A 22378-nucleotide genomic window follows, 5' to 3' on the forward strand; every position below is an offset into this window, starting at 1 on the left:
TACACACTACACTGTATACACACATAACATACACTACACTGTATACACACATAACATACACACTACACTGTATGCACACACATTACATACACACTACACTGTATACACACATAACACACACACTACACTGTATACACATATAACATACACACTACACTGTATGCACACACATTACATACACACTACACTGTATACACACATACCATACACACTACACTGTATACACATATAACATACACACTACACTGTATACACACATAACATACACACTACACTGTATACACACATAACATACACACTACACTGTATACACACACATACCATACACACTACACTGTATACACACATACCATACACACTACACTGTATACACACATAACATACACACTACACTGTATACACACATAACATACACACTACACTGTATACACACATAACATACACACTACACTGTATACACACACATAACACACACACTACACTGTATACACACATAACATACACACTACACTGTATACACACACATAACATACACACTACACTGTATACACACATAACATACACACTACACTGTATACACACACATAACATACACACTACACTGTATACACACATAACATACACACTACACTGTATACACACATAACATATACACTACACTGTATACACACACATAACATACACACTACACTGTATACACACATAACATACACTACACTGTATACACACATAACACACTACACTGTATACACACATAACACACACTACACTGTATACACACACATAACATACACACTACACTGTATACACACACATAACATACACACTACACTGTATACACACACATAACATACACACTACACTGTATACACACATAACATACACACTACACTGTATACACACATAACATACACACTACACTGTATACACACATAACATACACACTACACTGTATACACACACATAACATACACACTACACTGTATAAACACACATACCATACACACTACACTGTATACACACACATACCATACACACTACACTGTATACACACATAACATACACACTACACTGTATACACACATAACATACACACTACACTGTATACACACATAACATACACTACACTGTATACACACATAACATACACACTACACTGTATGCACACACATTACATACACACTACACTGTATACACACATAACACACACACTACACTGTATACACATATAACATACACACTACACTGTATGCACACACATTACATACACACTACACTGTATACACACATACCATACACACTACACTGTATACACATATAACATACACACTACACTGTATACACACATAACATACACACTACACTGTATACACACATAACATACACACTACACTGTATACACACACATACCATACACACTACACTGTATACACACATACCATACACACTACACTGTATACACACATAACATACACACTACACTGTATACACACATAACATACACACTACACTGTATACACACATAACATACACACTACACTGTATACACACACATACCATACACACTACACTGTATACACACACATACCATACACACTACACTGTATACACACACATACCATACACACTACACTGTATACACACATAACATACACACTACACTGTATACACACATAACATACACACTACACTGTATACACACATAACATACACACTACACTGTATACACACATAACATACACACTACACTGTATACACACATAACATACACTACACTGTATACACACATAACATACACACTACACTGTATACATACACATAACACACACTACACTGTATGCACACATATAACACACACACTACACTGTATACACACACAAGGCACAAACTACACTGTATACACACATAACACACACTACACTGTATACACACACATTACATACACACTACACTGTATACACACATATAACATACACACTACACTGTATACATACATAACACACACTACACTGTATGCACACATATAACACACACACTACACTGTATACACACACAAGGCACACACTACACTGTATACACACATAACACACACTACACTGTATACACACACATAACATACACACTACGCTGTATACCTGTATACACACATATAACATACACACTACATTGTATACACACACATATAACACACACACTACACTGTATACACACACATAACACACACACTACACTGTATACACACATAACACACACACTACACTGTATACACACATAACACACACACACTACACTGTATACACACACATAACATACACACTACACTGTATACACACATAGCACACACACTACACTGTATACACACATAACATACACACTACACTGTATACACACACATTACATACACACTACACTGTATACACACACATTACATACACACTACACTGTATACACACATAACATGCACACTACACTGTATACACACATAACACACACACTACACTATATACACACACATAACACACACACTACACTATATACACACATAACACACACACTACACTATATACACACATAACACACACACTACACTGTATACACACACATAACATACACACTACACTATATACACACATAACATACACACTACACTATATACACACATAACATACACACACATAACATACACACTACACTATATACACACATAACATACACACTACACTATATACACACATAACATACACACTACACTGTATGCACATTTAACACACACACTACACATATAACATACACACTACACTGTATACACATATAACATACACACTACACTGTATACACACATACACTACACTGTATACACACATATAACATACACACTACACTGTATACACACACATAACATACACACTACACTGTATACACACATAACATACACACTACACTGTATACACATTTAACACACACACTACACATATAACATACACACTACACTGTATACACACATAACATACACACTACACTGTATACACACACATAACACACACTACACTGTATACACACACATAACGCACACACTACACTGTATACACACACATAACACACACACTACACTGTATACACACACATAACGCACACACTACACTGTATACACACACATAACATACACACTACACTTTATACACATTTAACACACACACTACACATATAACATACACACTACACTGTATACACATATAACATACACACTACACTGTATACACACATACACACAAACACTACACTGTATACACACACATAACATACACACTACACTGTATACACACACATAACGCACACACTACACTGTATACACACACATAACGCACACACTACACTGTATACACACACATAACGCACACACTACACTGTATACACACACATAACGCACACACTACACTGTATACACACACATAACGCACACACTACACTGTATACACACACATAACGCACACACTACACTGTATACACACACATAACATACACACTACACTGTATACACACACATAACATACACACTACACTGTATACACACACATAACATACACACTACACTGTATACACACATAACATACACACTACACTGTATACACACATAACATACACACTACACTGTATACACACATAACATACACACTACACTGTATACACACACATAACATACACACTACACTGTATACACACACATACCATACACACTACACTGTATACACACACATACCATACACACTACACTGTATACACACATAACATACACACTACACTGTATACACACATAACATACACACTACACTGTATACACATATAACATACACTACACTGTATACACACATAACATACACACTACACTGTATGCACACACATTACATACACACTACACTGTATACACACATAACACACACACTACACTGTATACACATATAACATACACACTACACTGTATGCACACACATTACATACACACTACACTGTATACACACATACCATACACACTACACTGTATACACATATAACATACACACTACACTGTATACACACATAACATACACACTACACTGTATACACACACATACCATACACACTACACTGTATACACACACATACCATACACACTACACTGTATACACACATACCATACACACTACACTGTATACACACATAACACACTACACTGTATACACACATAACACACTACACTGTATACACACACATAACATACACACTACACTGTATACACACATAACATACACTACACTGTATACACACATAACACACTACACTGTATACACACATAACACACACTACACTGTATACACACACATAACATACACACTACACTGTATACACACACATAACATACACACTACACTGTATACACACACATAACATACACACTACACTGTATACACACATAACATACACACTACACTGTATACACACATAACATACACACTACACTGTATACACACATAACATACACACTACACTGTATACACACATAACATACACACTACACTGTATACACACATAACATACACACTACACTGTATACACACATAACATACACACTACACTGTATACACACATAACATACACACTACACTGTATACACACACATAACATACACACTACACTGTATACACACACATACCATACACACTACACTGTATACACACACATACCATACACACTACACTGTATACACACATAACATACACACTACACTGTATACACACATAACATACACACTACACTGTATACACACATAACATACACTACACTGTATACACACATAACATACACACTACACTGTATGCACACACATTACATACACACTACACTGTATACACACATAACACACACACTACACTGTATACACATATAACATACACACTACACTGTATGCACACACATTACATACACACTACACTGTATACACATATAACATACACACTACACTGTATACACACATAACATACACACTACACTGTATACACACATAACATACACACTACACTGTATACACACATAACATACACACTACACTGTATACACACACATACCATACACACTACACTGTATACACACATACCATACACACTACACTGTATACACACATAACATACACACTACACTGTATACACACATAACATACACACTACACTGTATACACACATAACATACACACTACACTGTATACACACACATAACATACACACTACACTGTATACACACACATACCATACACACTACACTGTATACACACACATACCATACACACTACACTGTATACACACATAACATACACACTACACTGTATACACACATAACATACACACTACACTGTATACACACACATAACATACACACTACACTGTATACACACATAACATACACTACACTGTATACACACATAACACACTACACTGTATACACACATAACACACACTACACTGTATACACACACATAACATACACACTACACTGTATACACACACATAACATACACACTACACTGTATACACACATAACATACACACTACACTGTATACACACATAACATACACACTACACTGTATACACACATATAACATACACACTACACTGCATACACACACATAACATACACACTACACTGTATACACACATAACATACACACTACACTGTATACACACATAACATACACACTACACTGTATACACACATATAACATACACACTACACTGTATACACACACATAACATACACACTACACTGTATACACACACATAACATACACACTACACTGTATACACACACATAACATACACACTACACTGTATACACACATAACATACACACTACACTGTATACACATATAACATACACATTACACTGTATACACATATAACATACACATTACACTGTATACACACATAACATAAACACTACACTGTATACACACACATTACATACACACTACACTGTATACACACATAACATACACACTACACTGTATATACACATAACATACACACTACACTGTATACACACATAACATACACACTACACTGTATACACACATATAACATACACATTACACTGTATACACACATAACATACATACACACATTGTATACACACATAATATACATACACACATTGTATACACACATAACATACATACACACATTGTATACACACATAACATACACACTACACTGTATACACACATATAACATACACATTACACTGTATACACACATAACATACACACTACACTGTATACACACATAACATACACACTACACTGTATACACACATAACATACACACTACGCTGTATACACACATAACATACACACTACATCATCATCATCAACATTTAAGTGAGATAACGGGGGGGTTTATAACATGAGTAATATGTGGACTAAAATCTGTAGATAATATGTTGTCAGCTGCAAATTGGTTTTTACTTCAATTCACCATCTAAACTTACACATGATCAGTGGTGAGTAGTGATTTATACAGAACATGTATGGGGGAGGGGTGACAACACTGCTGTGTATGTTGTCCTAGTAGCAGAGAGGAGTGTGAGTGTGCACTCACTGTTCCTCACATAACCTTGAATTGTCCATTTATTCCCATCCTTATATTCTATAATATATACTTTATATGTTATACTTGTTTTATTATTATTGTACTTATTGTACTAGACACTTTGTATTATAGCTCAGAGTTATATTTGTGCCCTCTGTGCTGTATATATCCAGATGTAATCACTGTAATTATACAGTAACCCCCTCAGGACCAGTTTCCCATGTCCTCTATAAGTGGCTGTCACTGGGGGTGACGGAGCAGCCTGTACATCGGGTGTTTGGGACATTTCTCTGTACGGAGGTTTTCAGCTGCTGTTCGGTGGAATAATTCCTGTGTTGATTTAATGTCTATAACCTGACTGCTGTGGAGGTCATATTTACGATGGAAGAAATGCCAACACTTATCCTGCCGACAGGGTAAATGCCGATATTTCCATCTGCCTGACACTCAGAAAATACAGATATTAAATGAGCAATAAATAAATAAATAAAAGAGCGTGTCCCCCCCAAAAAATTAAGCCTAGGAGGATGGGGTCTGCCCAAAAAAATGCCTAGGAGTACCCAGCCCTGTGCTGACAGCACTAGGGCTCTTCCCACACCCCAGGGTGGTGGGTGTGGGGTAATAAATGGTTAAAGTTTGAATAAACACTATTTTGAGTTGGTGCACTACATGTTCTAGCAAGCCCAGGCTGCTATTAATAGGCTGGCGTGCTGGTGCTTGTAGTACTACAAGCACCAGCATACCCAGGGCATGCTGGCACTTGGAGAATAACAAGTGCCAGCATTCTCTAGCACACAGGGCTGGCTGTGACCTGTAGTGCACCAATCTAAAATTTAAATAAACCACCTCCTTTAAACCACATTACTTAAAATAATGAAACCCCGTCATACTCACCAATCTAGTCTTCATATGTACGATCCATATTTTCTAAGCTTTTAATTCCAATTGGTGTGTTTAACCAAACGCCCACCCCCAAAAAAAATTATATTAAAATTAATACCACAGCTGATGAAAAAAATCTTTTTCTTATTCTTGGCAAAATAATAAAATGTAACAATACCTATGTATTGTTTTTATTTTTTATTGCTTGTCATTAAATTGTCTGGAAGATATTATGCCAGATTCTGGCGTGTTTTATCGTTGCATATGTTTGAGTGTTGAGTGTTGACCACCCTGAGAAGGAGCAACAATACCTCCATCTGCACAGATGTTTACATCGTGCGATTGTAGCTTAAGGAGCGGATGCCCCGCAACCTGAATTTAAGAACACGTGGTGTTATTACTAGTATCATTCAATCATTTCACCTTAACGTTTGTAGTTATAAGGTGATGGTATAAAACAAAGGATTATATCAGTATTGAAGTACTGCACATGAGTTCTTTATTTCCTTCTTCCGTGTGATCACCATCTGGAAGAAAACTGAGATTAAGTTGCTGAAGGAACCTGTGAGATCAGACAGAGGAGTATGCGAGACAAATAACCCTAAAGGAATTCCTATTGGAGTCTTTGGGACTCTTATAAGACACTTTCACATATATATCCCGCTGTGCGATACATGTATGTATTTCTTATTGTTGTACTATTGAGATTTGGTGGTTTCTCCTACATACAGTGACAGCCGCTGGGAGGGAGCGCTGTAAATGGGGTTTTTTGTTTATTTTTATACCAATTTTCTTTTTCACATGTAACACTATAGTCCATTAACACTCAGATGTAACTACGAGAGGAGCCGCATCCGGTCCTGTGTAACTTCAGATGAGGGCAGGTGAAGGGGGCAAGTACTATGGGTCAGTGCTTTATACATACTGGTGGGGGGGACTACACACTGGGGGTGGTTTATATACTGTGGGGTACTGGAGGCTGGTTATACATGATTATATCTATAGTATATACATTATTATATCTATAGTATGACTGTACTGATTATATCTATAGTATGACTGTACTGATTATATCTATAGTATATACATTATTATATCTATAGTATATACATTATTATATCTATAGTATGACTGTACATGATTATATCTATAGTATATACATGATTATATCTATAGTATGACTATACTGATTATATCTATAGTATGACTGTACTGATTATATCTATAGTATATACATTATTATATCTATAGTATGACTATACATGATTATATCTATAGTATGACTATACATGATTATATCTATAGTATGACTATACTGATTATATCTATAGTATGACTATACATGATTATATCTATAGTATGACTATACTGATTATATCTATAGTATGACTATACATGATTATATCTATAGTATGACTATACATGATTATATCTATAGTATGACTATACTGATTATATCTATAGTATGACTATACTGATTATATCTATAGTATGACTATACATGATTATATCTATAGTATGACTATACTGATTATATCTATAGTATGATTATATCTATAGTATGACTATACTGATTATATCTATAGTATGACTATACTGATTATATCTATAGTATGACTATACTGATTATATCTATAGTATGATTATATCTATAGTATGACTATACTGATTATATCTATAGTATGACTATACCTATAGTATGATTATATCTATAGTATGACTATACTGATTATATCTATAGTATGACTATACATGATTATATCTATAGTATGACTATACATGATTATATCTATAGTATGACTATACCGATTATATCTATAGTATGACTATACATGATTATATCTATAGTATGACTATACATGATTATATCTATAGTATGACTATACTGATTATATCTATAGTATGACTATACTGATTATATCTATAGTATGACTATACATGATTATATCTATAGTATGACTATACTGATTATATCTATAGTATGACTATACATGATTATATCTATAGTATGACTATACTGATTAAATCTATAGTATGACTATACATGATTATATCTATAGTATGACTATACTGATTATATCTATAGTATGACTGTACATGATTATATCTATAGTATGACTATACTGATTATATCTATAGTATGACTATACATGATTATATCTATAGTATGACTATACATGATTATATCTATAGTATGACTATACTGATTATATCTATAGTATGACTATACATGATTATATCTATAGTATGACTATACTGATTATATCTATAGTATGACTATACATGATTATATCTATAGTATGACTGTACATGATTATATCTATAGTATGACTATACTGATTATATCTATAGTATGACTATACTGATTATATCTATAGTATGACTATACATGATTATATCTACAGTATGACTATACTGATTATATCTATAGTATGACTATACATGATTATATCTATAGTATGACTATACTGATTAAATCTATAGTATGACTATACTGATTATATCTATAGTATGACTATACATGATTATATCTATAGTATGACTATACTGATTATATCTATAGTATGACTGTACATGATTATATCTATAGTATGACTATACTGATTATATCTATAGTATGACTATACTGAATATATCTATAGTATGACTATACTGATTATATCTATAGTATGACTATACATGATTATATCTATAGTATGACTATACATGATTATATCTATAGTATGACTATACTGATTATATCTATAGTATGACTATACTGATTATATCTATAGTATGACTGTACATGATTATATCTATAGTATGACTGTACATGATTATATCTATAGTATGACTATACATGATTATATCTATAGTATGACTGTACTGATTATATCTATAGTATGACTATACATGATTATATCTATAGTATGACTATACTGATTATATCTATAGTATGACTATACATGATTATATCTATAGTATGACTATACATGATTATATCTATAGTATGACTATACTGATTATATCTATAGTATGACTATACTGATTATATCTATAGTATGACTATACTGATTATATCTATAGTATGACTATACATGATTATATCTATAGTATGACTATACTGATTATATCTATAGTATGACTATACATGATTATATCTATAGTATGACTATACTGATTATATCTATAGTATGACTGTACATGATTATATCTATAGTATGACTATACATGATTATATCTATAGTATGACTGTACTGATTATATCTATAGTATGACTATACATGATTATATCTATAGTATGACTGTACTGATTATATCTATAGTATGACTATACATGATTATATCTATAGTATGACTATACTGATTATATCTATAGTATGACTATACATGATTATATCTATAGTATGACTATACATGATTATATCTATAGTATGACTATACTGATTATATCTATAGTATGACTATACTGAGTATATCTATAGTATGACTATACTGATTATATATATAGTATGACTGTACATGATTATATCTATAGTATGACTATACTGATTATATCTATAGTATGACTATACTGATTATATCTATAGTATCACTATACAGATTATATCTATAGTATGACTATACCGATTATATCTATAGTATGACTATACATGAGTATATCTATAGTATGACTATACATGAGTATATCTATAGTATGACTATACATGATTATATCTACAGTATGACTATACTGATTATATCTACAGTATGACTGTACATGATTATATCTATAGTATGACTATACATGATTATATCTATAGTATGACTATACTGATTATATCTATAGTATGACTATACATGATTATATCTATAGTATGACTATACTGATTATATCTATAGTATGACTATACTGATTATATATATAGTATGACTGTACATGATTATATCTATAGTATGACTATACTGATTATATCTATAGTATGACTATACTGATTATATCTATAGTATGACTATACATGATTATATCTATAGTATGACTATACTGATTATATCTATAGTATGACTATACTGAGTATATCTATAGTATGACTATACTGATTATATATATAGTATGACTGTACATGATTATATCTATAGTATGACTATACTGATTATATCTATAGTATGACTATACTGATTATATCTATAGTATGACTATACATGATTATATCTATAGTATGACTATACATGATTATATCTATAGTATGACTATACTGATTATATCTATAGTATGACTATACTGAGTATATCTATAGTATGACTATACTGAGTATATCTATAGTATGACTATACTGATTATATCTATAGTATGACTATACATGATTATATCTATAGTATGACTATACATGATTATATCTATAGTATGACTATACTGAATATATCTATAGTATGACTATACTGATTATATCTATAGTATGACTATACTGATTATATCTATAGTATGACTATACTGATTATATCTATAGTATGACTATACTGATTATATCTATAGTATGACTATACATGATTATATCTATAGTATGACTATACTGATTATATCTATAGTATGACTGTACATGATTATATCTATAGTATGACTATACATGATTATATCTATAGTATGACTGTACTGATTATATCTATAGTATGACTATACATGATTATATCTATAGTATGACTGTACTGATTATATCTATAGTATGACTATACATGATTATATCTATAGTATGACTATACTGATTATATCTATAGTATGACTATACATGATTATATCTATAGTATGACTATACATGATTATATCTATAGTATGACTATACTGATTATATCTATAGTATGACTATACTGAGTATATCTATAGTATGACTATACTGATTATATATATAGTATGACTGTACATGATTATATCTATAGTATGACTATACTGATTATATCTATAGTATGACTATACTGAATATATCTATAGTATGACTATACTGATTATATCTATAGTATCACTATACAGATTATATCTATAGTATGACTATACCGATTATATCTATAGTATGAGTATATCTATAGTATGACTATACATGAGTATATCTATAGTATGACTATACATGATTATATCTACAGTATGACTATACTGATTATATCTACAGTATGACTGTACATGATTATATCTATAGTATGACTATACATGATTATATCTATAGTATGACTATACTGATTATATCTATAGTATGACTATACATGATTATATCTATAGTATGACTATACTGATTATATCTATAGTATGACTATACTGATTATATATATAGTATGACTGTACATGATTATATCTATAGTATGACTATACTGATTATATCTATAGTATGACTATACTGATTATATCTATAGTATGACTATACATGATTATATCTATAGTATGACTATACTGATTATATCTATAGTATGACTATACTGAGTATATCTATAGTATGACTATACTGATTATATATATAGTATGACTGTACATGATTATATCTATAGTATGACTATACTGATTATATCTATAGTATGACTATACTGATTATATCTATAGTATGACTATACATGATTATATCTATAGTATGACTATACATGATTATATCTATAGTATGACTATACTGATTATATCTATAGTATGACTATACTGAGTATATCTATAGTATGACTATACTGATTATATCTATAGTATGACTATACATGATTATATCTATAGTATGACTATACATGATTATATCTATAGTATGACTATACTGAATATATCTATAGTATGACTATACTGATTATATCTATAGTATGACTATACTGATTATATCTATAGTATCACTATACATGATTATATCTATAGTATGACTATACCGATTATATCTATAGTATGACTATACCGATTATATCTATAGTATGACTATACTGATTATATCTATAGTATGACTATACATGATTATATCTATAGTATGACTATACATGATTATATCTATAGTATGACTATACTGAATATATCTATAGTATGACTATACTGATTATATCTATAGTATCACTATACATGATTATATCTATAGTATGACTATACCGATTATATCTATAGTATGACTATACCGATTATATCTATAGTATGACTATACATGATTATATCTATAGTATACCTATACCGATTATATCTATAGTATGACTATACTGAATATATCTATAGTATGACTATACATGATTATATCTATAGTATGACTATACTGAATATATCTATAGTATGACTATACTGATTATATCTATAGTATGACTATACTGAATATATCTATAGTATGACTATACATGATTATATCTATAGTATGACTATACATGATTATATCTATAGTATGACTATACCGATTATATCTATAGTATGACTATACCGATTATATCTATAGTATGACTATACTGATTATATCTATAGTATGACTATACTGAATATATATATAGTATGACTATACTGATTATATCTATAGTATGACTATACTGATTATATCTATAGTATGACTATACTGATTATATCTATAGTATGACTATACATGATTATATCTATAGTATGACTATACCGATTATATCTATAGTATGACTATACCGATTATATCTATAGTATGACTATACATGATTATATCTATAGTATACCTATACCGATTATATCTATAGTATGACTATACTGAATATATCTATAGTATGACTATACATGATTATATCTATAGTATGACTATACTGAATATATCTATAGTATGACTATACATGATTATATCTATAGTATGACTATACAGGATTATATCTATAGTATGACTATACCGATTATATCTATAGTATGACTATACCGATTATATCTATAGTATGACTATACTGATTATATCTATGGTATGACTATACTGAATATATATATAGTATGACTATACTGATTATATCTATAGTATGACTATACTGATTATATCTATAGTATGACTATACTGATTATATCTATAGTATGACTATACTGAATATATCTATAGTATGACTATACTGAATATATCTATAGTATGACTATACATGATTATATCTATAGTATGACTATACATGATTATATCTATAGTATGACTATACCGATTATATCTATAGTATGACTATACATGATTATATCTATAGTATGACTATACATGATTATATCTATAGTATGACTATACTGATTATATCTATAGTATGACTATACATGATTATATCTATAGTATGACTATACCGATTATATCTATAGTATGACTATACATGATTATATCTATAGTATGACTATACATGATTATATCTATAGTATGACTATACTGATTATATCTATAGTATGACTATACATGATTATATCTATAGTATGACTATACCGGTTATATCTATAGTATGACTATACCGATTATATCTATAGTATGACTATACTGATTATATCTATAGTATGACTATACATGATTATATCTATAGTATGACTATACCGATTATATCTATAGTATGACTATACCGATTATATCTATAGTATGACTATACTGATTATATCTATAGTATGACTATACTGAATATATATATAGTATGACTATACTGATTATATCTATAGTATGACTATACTGATTATATCTATAGTATGACTATACTGATTATATCTATAGTATGACTATACATGATTATATCTATAGTATGACTATACCGATTATATCTATAGTATGACTATACCGATTATATCTATAGTATGACTATACATGATTATATCTATAGTATACCTATACCGATTATATCTATAGTATGACTATACTGAATATATCTATAGTATGACTATACATTATTATATCTATAGTATGACTATACTGAATATATCTATAGTATGACTATACATGATTATATCTATAGTATGACTATACAGGATTATATCTATAGTATGACTATACCGATTATATCTATAGTATGACTATACCGATTATATCTATAGTATGACTATACTGATTATATCTATGGTATGACTATACTGAATATATATATAGTATGACTATACTGATTATATCTATAGTATGACTATACTGATTATATCTATAGTATGACTATACTGATTATATCTATAGTATGACTATACTGAATATATCTATAGTATGACTATACTGAATATATCTATAGTATGACTATACATGATTATATCTATAGTATGACTATACATGATTATATCTATAGTATGACTATACCGATTATATCTATAGTATGACTATACATGATTATATCTATAGTATGACTATACATGATTATATCTATAGTATGACTATACTGATTATATCTATAGTATGACTATACATGATTATATCTATAGTATGACTATACCGATTATATCTATAGTATGACTATACATGATTATATCTATAGTATGACTATACATGATTATATCTATAGTATGACTATACTGATTATATCTATAGTATGACTATACATGATTATATCTATAGTATGACTATACCGGTTATATCTATAGTATGACTATACCGATTATATCTATAGTATGACTATACTGATTATATCTATAGTATGACTATACATGATTATATCTATAGTATGACTATACCGATTATATCTATAGTATGACTATACCGATTATATCTATAGTATGACTATACCGATTATATCTATAGTATGACTATACTGAATATATATATAGTATGACTATACTGATTATATCTATAGTATGACTATACTGATTATATCTATAGTATGACTATACTGATTATATCTATAGTATGACTATACTGATTATATCTATAGTATGACTATACATGATTATATCTATAGTATGACTATACCGATTATATCTATAGTATGACTATACCGATTATATCTATAGTATGACTATACATGATTATATCTATAGTATACCTATACCGATTATATCTATAGTATGACTATACTGAATATATCTATAGTATGACTATACATGATTATATCTATAGTATGACTATACTGAATATATCTATAGTATGACTATACATGATTATATCTATAGTATGACTATACAGGATTATATCTATAGTATGACTATACCGATTATATCTATAGTATGACTATACCGATTATATCTATAGTATGACTATACTGATTATATCTATGGTATGACTATACTGAATATATCTATAGTATGACTATACTGATTATATCTATAGTATGACTATACTGATTATATCTATAGTATGACTATACTGATTATATCTATAGTATGACTATACTGAATATATCTATAGTATGACTATACTGAATATATCTATAGTATGACTATACATGATTATATCTATAGTATGACTATACATGATTATATCTATAGTATGACTATACCGATTATATCTATAGTATGACTATACATGATTATATCTATAGTATGACTATACATGATTATATCTATAGTATGACTATACATGATTATATCTATAGTATGACTATACTGATTATATCTATAGTATGACTATACATGATTATATCTATAGTATGACTATACCGGTTATATCTATAGTATGACTATACCGATTATATCTATAGTATGACTATACTGAATATATATATAGTATGACTATACTGAATATATCTATAGTATGACTATACTGATTATATCTATAGTATGACTATACTGATTATATCTATAGTATGACTATACTGAATATATCTATAGTATGACTATACTGAATATATCTATAGTATGACTATACATGATTATATCTATAGTATGACTATACATGATTATATCTATAGTATGACTATACATGATTATATCTATAGTATGACAATACATGATTATATCTATAGTATGACTATACATGATTATATCTATAGTATGACTATACCGATTATATCTATAGTATGACTATACATGATTATATCTATAGTATGACTATACCGATTATATCTATAGTATGACTATACCGATTATATCTATAGTATGATTATACATGATTATATCTATAGTATGACTATACCGATTATATCTATAGTATGACTATACCGATTATATCTATAGTATGACTATACCGATTATATCTATAGTATGACTATACTGATTATATCTATAGTATGACTATACATGATTATATCTATAGTATGATTATACATGATTATATCTATAGTATGACTATACCGATTATATCTATAGTATGACTATACCGATTATATCTATAGTATGACTATACCGATTATATCCATAGTATGACTATACTGATTATATCTATAGTATGACTATACATGATTATATCTATAGTATGACTATACATGATTATATCTATAGTATGACTATACATGATTATATCTATAGTATGACTATACATGATTATATCTATAGTATGACTATACATGATTATATCTATAGTATGACTATACATGAGTATATCTATAGTATGACTATACTGATTATATCTATAGTATGACTATACTGATTATATCTATAGTATGACTATACCTATAGTATGATTATATCTATAGTATGACTATACATGATTATATCTATAGTATGACTATACATGATTATATCTATAGTATGACTATACATGATTATATCTATAGTATGACTATACATGATTATATCTATAGTATGACTATACTGATTATATCTATAGTATGACTATACTGATTATATCTATAGTATGACTATACATGATTATATCTATAGTATGACTATACATGATTATATCTATAGTATGACTATACATGATTATATCTATAGTATGACTATACCGATTATATCCATAGTATGACTATACTGATTATATCTATAGTATGACTATACTGATTATATCTATAGTATGACTATACATGATTATATCTATAGTATGACTATACTGATTATATCTATAGTATGACTATACTTATTATATCTATAGTATGACTATACATGATTATATCTATAGTATGACTATACATGTTTATATCTATAGTATGACTATACATGATTATATCTATAGTATGACTATACTGATTATATCTATAGTATGACTATACTGATTATATCTATAGTATGACTATACATGATTATATCTATAGTATGACTATACATGATTATATCTATAGTATGACTATACATGATTATATCTATAGTATTACTATACAGATTATATCCATAGTATGACTATACATGATTATATCTATAGTATGACTATACATGATTATATCTATAGTATGACTATACATGATTATATCTATAGTATGACTATACATGATTATATCTATAGTATGACTATACATGATTATATCTATAGTATGACTATACATGATTATATCTATAGTATGACTATACATGATTATATCTATAGTATGACTATACATGATTATATCTATAGTATGACTATACCGATTATATCCATAGTATGACTATACTGATTATATCTATAGTATGACTATACATGATTATATCTATAGTATGACTATACTGATTATATCTATAGTATGACTATACTGATTATATCTATAGTATGACTATACTGATTATATCTATAGTATGACTATACATGATTATATCTATAGTATGACTATACATGATTATATCTATAGTATGACTATACATGATTATATCTATAGTATGACTATACATGATTATATCTATAGTATGACTGTACATGATTATATCTATAGTATGACTATACTGATTATATCTATAGTATGACTATACTGATTATATCTATAGTATGACTATACATGATTATATCTATAGTATGACTATACATGATTATATCTATAGTATGACTATACATGAGTATATCTATATTATGACTGTACATGATTATATCTATAGTATGAGTACACAGAAAGCTGGGAGGTGTGTATACCTCTGTCTCCACCTTACTGCAACTTTGTGACTGTACCAGCCTGTCAGACATCAGCCATGGAGCCAGGGGTGGTTACTGGGGGAATCTGCGCTGATGAATGAAGAATCAGGTGTCCTTGTGCTCTGGATAAGTGTGTATTACAAATATCCACCTGAATACCATGAGCTGGACAGTCTCTGGCTCTATTCTGCCTGGCTGCCCAATCCCACAGCTTTCTCTATCAGTACATGGATCTCTTATCACCTTGCGCCCTCTAGTGTACACTCATATATCTGTAAAGTGAGCTGAGAATTTTTTTATGCTATAGTGCCATCTTGTGGTAACTCTCAGTATAATACCTGTATTTTGCAACCTATGGACCTGAATAAAATATTCTATTTTTGAATCTATAATACTGATAACAACTTTGTAGGGTCATTCCACATCAAATCACCCCAAAAAATATGAAATGTCCACCACCCATCTCAGATTTTTTTTTTTTTTTATATAAGTTAAGAGTACAGGTCAAATAAACTATTTCTGCCAAATATCTCGACTGTCTGACAATTAGTTGATTAAATATTGATTTTTCAATTTATTAAATATTTACTAATCGCGGCTTTTTTATCCAGTTTATTTGAACTATCACGGATGTTTATTAAGGAATCGCCACAAAATGTGGACCCCTAAGGTAACACTTCCTCTCAAATCCAAAAATCCAAACCAAATTACTTTATCTTCCTCATGTTTTGCGTTACGGCAAAAAAGCACGTTTTTCGAATAGAACTAAAAATGCCATGTTCAATTGACATTAGGGATCCCATTTTTTGGGGGCTGTTTAAAAAGTTATACATTACTACCACAAACAAAATCAGCCGGGTACTCTGCTTCATAGTGGAGAAAAAAAATAATGAAGTTGATGCTCCATTACTGTTGTATCGCATACGTAATTAACACAAGAAACCATGAAATTTAAAACCTTTAACATAACTTAAGTCATTAACTGAAGTTGAGTCAACAATCTCATTATTTTTCCCTTGTTTGGAACTTGTAACGGTCTGTAATTTTCCATAAAGTGTCAGCAGACAGTGTATACTGCCTTCCAGTACTTCCTTGGATAGTACGCACTTCCGTTACCCAGAGGACGTGAATAAAAGGGACAAAACACTTATCTCTTAATGGCCAGGACAGCACATTTGTTGATTGGTTTAGTTTCATGAAGTGTATGAGCACATCTTGTTCCTCCTCATTACATTGAATGATACACCCAAATGTACCAGATGTTATCATACACTGCTGCTATGTATGTTCCAGGTTGCAGATCACTTTTGTCCACATTTTGTGTGACTGTGGTCATAGTGACACTAACTTTGGTTCCTCCTGTCTTTATGTTGTCTGATGACAATCGATAAATGTGTAGCTCATCATTACTAATAGGCCGAAATCTGTGATGAGAACGTGTTCCTGCCACAGTGTTTGCTGTTCCTAGACGGCTATGCAGCTTGGTTTTGCAGTCTTGTATTTCGTTTTGTGACACGTAAAAAACTTTATACCATGTAGATTTTCATTTGCCCAGGTCCAAAGGTGTCAAGATGTGATGGGTTTCCACTGCTTGCAGACTGGTGCGTGTGGCTGGACGTTTAACTGTCCCTCCAATGCCATCACATGGACTCTTACCATGAGATGTGGCAACAAATTTCATACTGCTTGAATGTTGAAGTTTTTGCAGTTCTTGTATTGTGCACTAGCCCCATCACTAAAGTAGTAAACATGCTCCAATTTTGACAATAGTTTTGCTAAGTGTTTCATAACTACCATAATGAAGGCATTCATAGTTATAGCTACATGGTCACGGGTATCGCTAATAACGCACAGGCTCACACAGTTTGAAGTGTCACAATCATCTTGCCTAAAATATACAACAAGCTGACAGTTACCCTGTTCTTTGGTCCACTTCAGTGACATAACTTTTAAGCTTTTTCTGGCTCCTTGTTTGTGAGACAAGAAAGGATTACAGCAGGTTCTCTGACATTCTTCATATCTGAGCAGCAGAAGCTTTTCATGATGGCAGCAGACTGAGGTTCCAGGACCATTGGTTGCTGCATTTGAAACTTCAGTTCTCAAAATCAAAAGTTATTTTCCTTCATCTGTAAAGTGGTCCCAGCTATGTAGTCCAATGGTTTTTGACTAAATAATAATATGGCAGTCCGTATTTAAAAGACTACCAAATGTGCAGCTGTCATGATTGACTCTTTCTGTGTCTCCCTCTCTCTTTCTCTGGAGAGGTCATACTTGCCTATTCTCCCAGAATGTCCAGGAGGCTCCCGAATTTCGGGGAGTCCTCACGGACTCCCAGAAGAGTAGGCAAAGCTCCTGCATTCGCCGAAATTCACAGCATTGAATGGAGGGGTGGGACTTAGTTGTGTCAGTAAGCCCCGCCCCCTAATTGAATGCCGTGAATTTCGGCATTTTTGACGCGACAATATCACCACGCCCCCCCCCCCCCTCCTACCCCTTGTCACATGACTTCTGGGGGAGATATCTTAGAAGTTGGCCTGTATGGGAAAGGTTCAGTCACTAAAGGGAATCCCCTTCCCATCAGTTTCTGTTTGTTTAATTTCTTATATGGGAGTTTTATCCCATTGCCTCAGTTTAGTTCACTTTTTTGGTGTGGTTTTTAACAATGTGTAAATTACGAGTTATGTCTATTAAATAACGAGACTGATTCCACCTAGTAAACCAAGCAGTCAGACCCGGTTATAACTGATACGTAGTAACCCTGAACCCGTCTGACCCTACATGACAAGCTGCAGCACCCTATGACCTTCAGGTGATTGTCCGTTCCAATTAATCGCCCGATGTAGCATCTTGCGATTTTTATCTTTTCCCAAAAGTTAAATCAGTGCTTAAAGGGACACATTGGGAGTCAGTTGATGCTGTAAAGAAGAAACCAGCAGATATGTTCAAACAAGTGACAGAAATTGATTTGCTCCATAACTTCAACCAGTGGAAAACAAGACTACAGCGATGTATTAGTGCAAATGGGGAGTATATTGTAGACCAGGGGTCAGGGAACTTTTTTTACCTTTTACCCCAAAATATATGTAGAAATG

The 22378-nt window shown here is 30.8% G+C and overlaps 1 protein-coding gene across 1 annotated transcript in view; it reads left to right on the forward strand.

The window, feature by feature from the left end:
• Positions 1-22378, forward strand: part of LOC142101919 (class I histocompatibility antigen, F10 alpha chain-like) — a 66815-nt gene that overhangs the window by 7829 nt on the left and 36608 nt on the right. The gene's annotated exons all lie outside the window — the stretch shown is intronic.

Source organism: Mixophyes fleayi, chromosome 9 (assembly GCF_038048845.1).
Source record: "Mixophyes fleayi isolate aMixFle1 chromosome 9, aMixFle1.hap1, whole genome shotgun sequence".
Lineage (NCBI taxonomy): Eukaryota > Metazoa > Chordata > Amphibia > Anura > Limnodynastidae > Mixophyes > Mixophyes fleayi.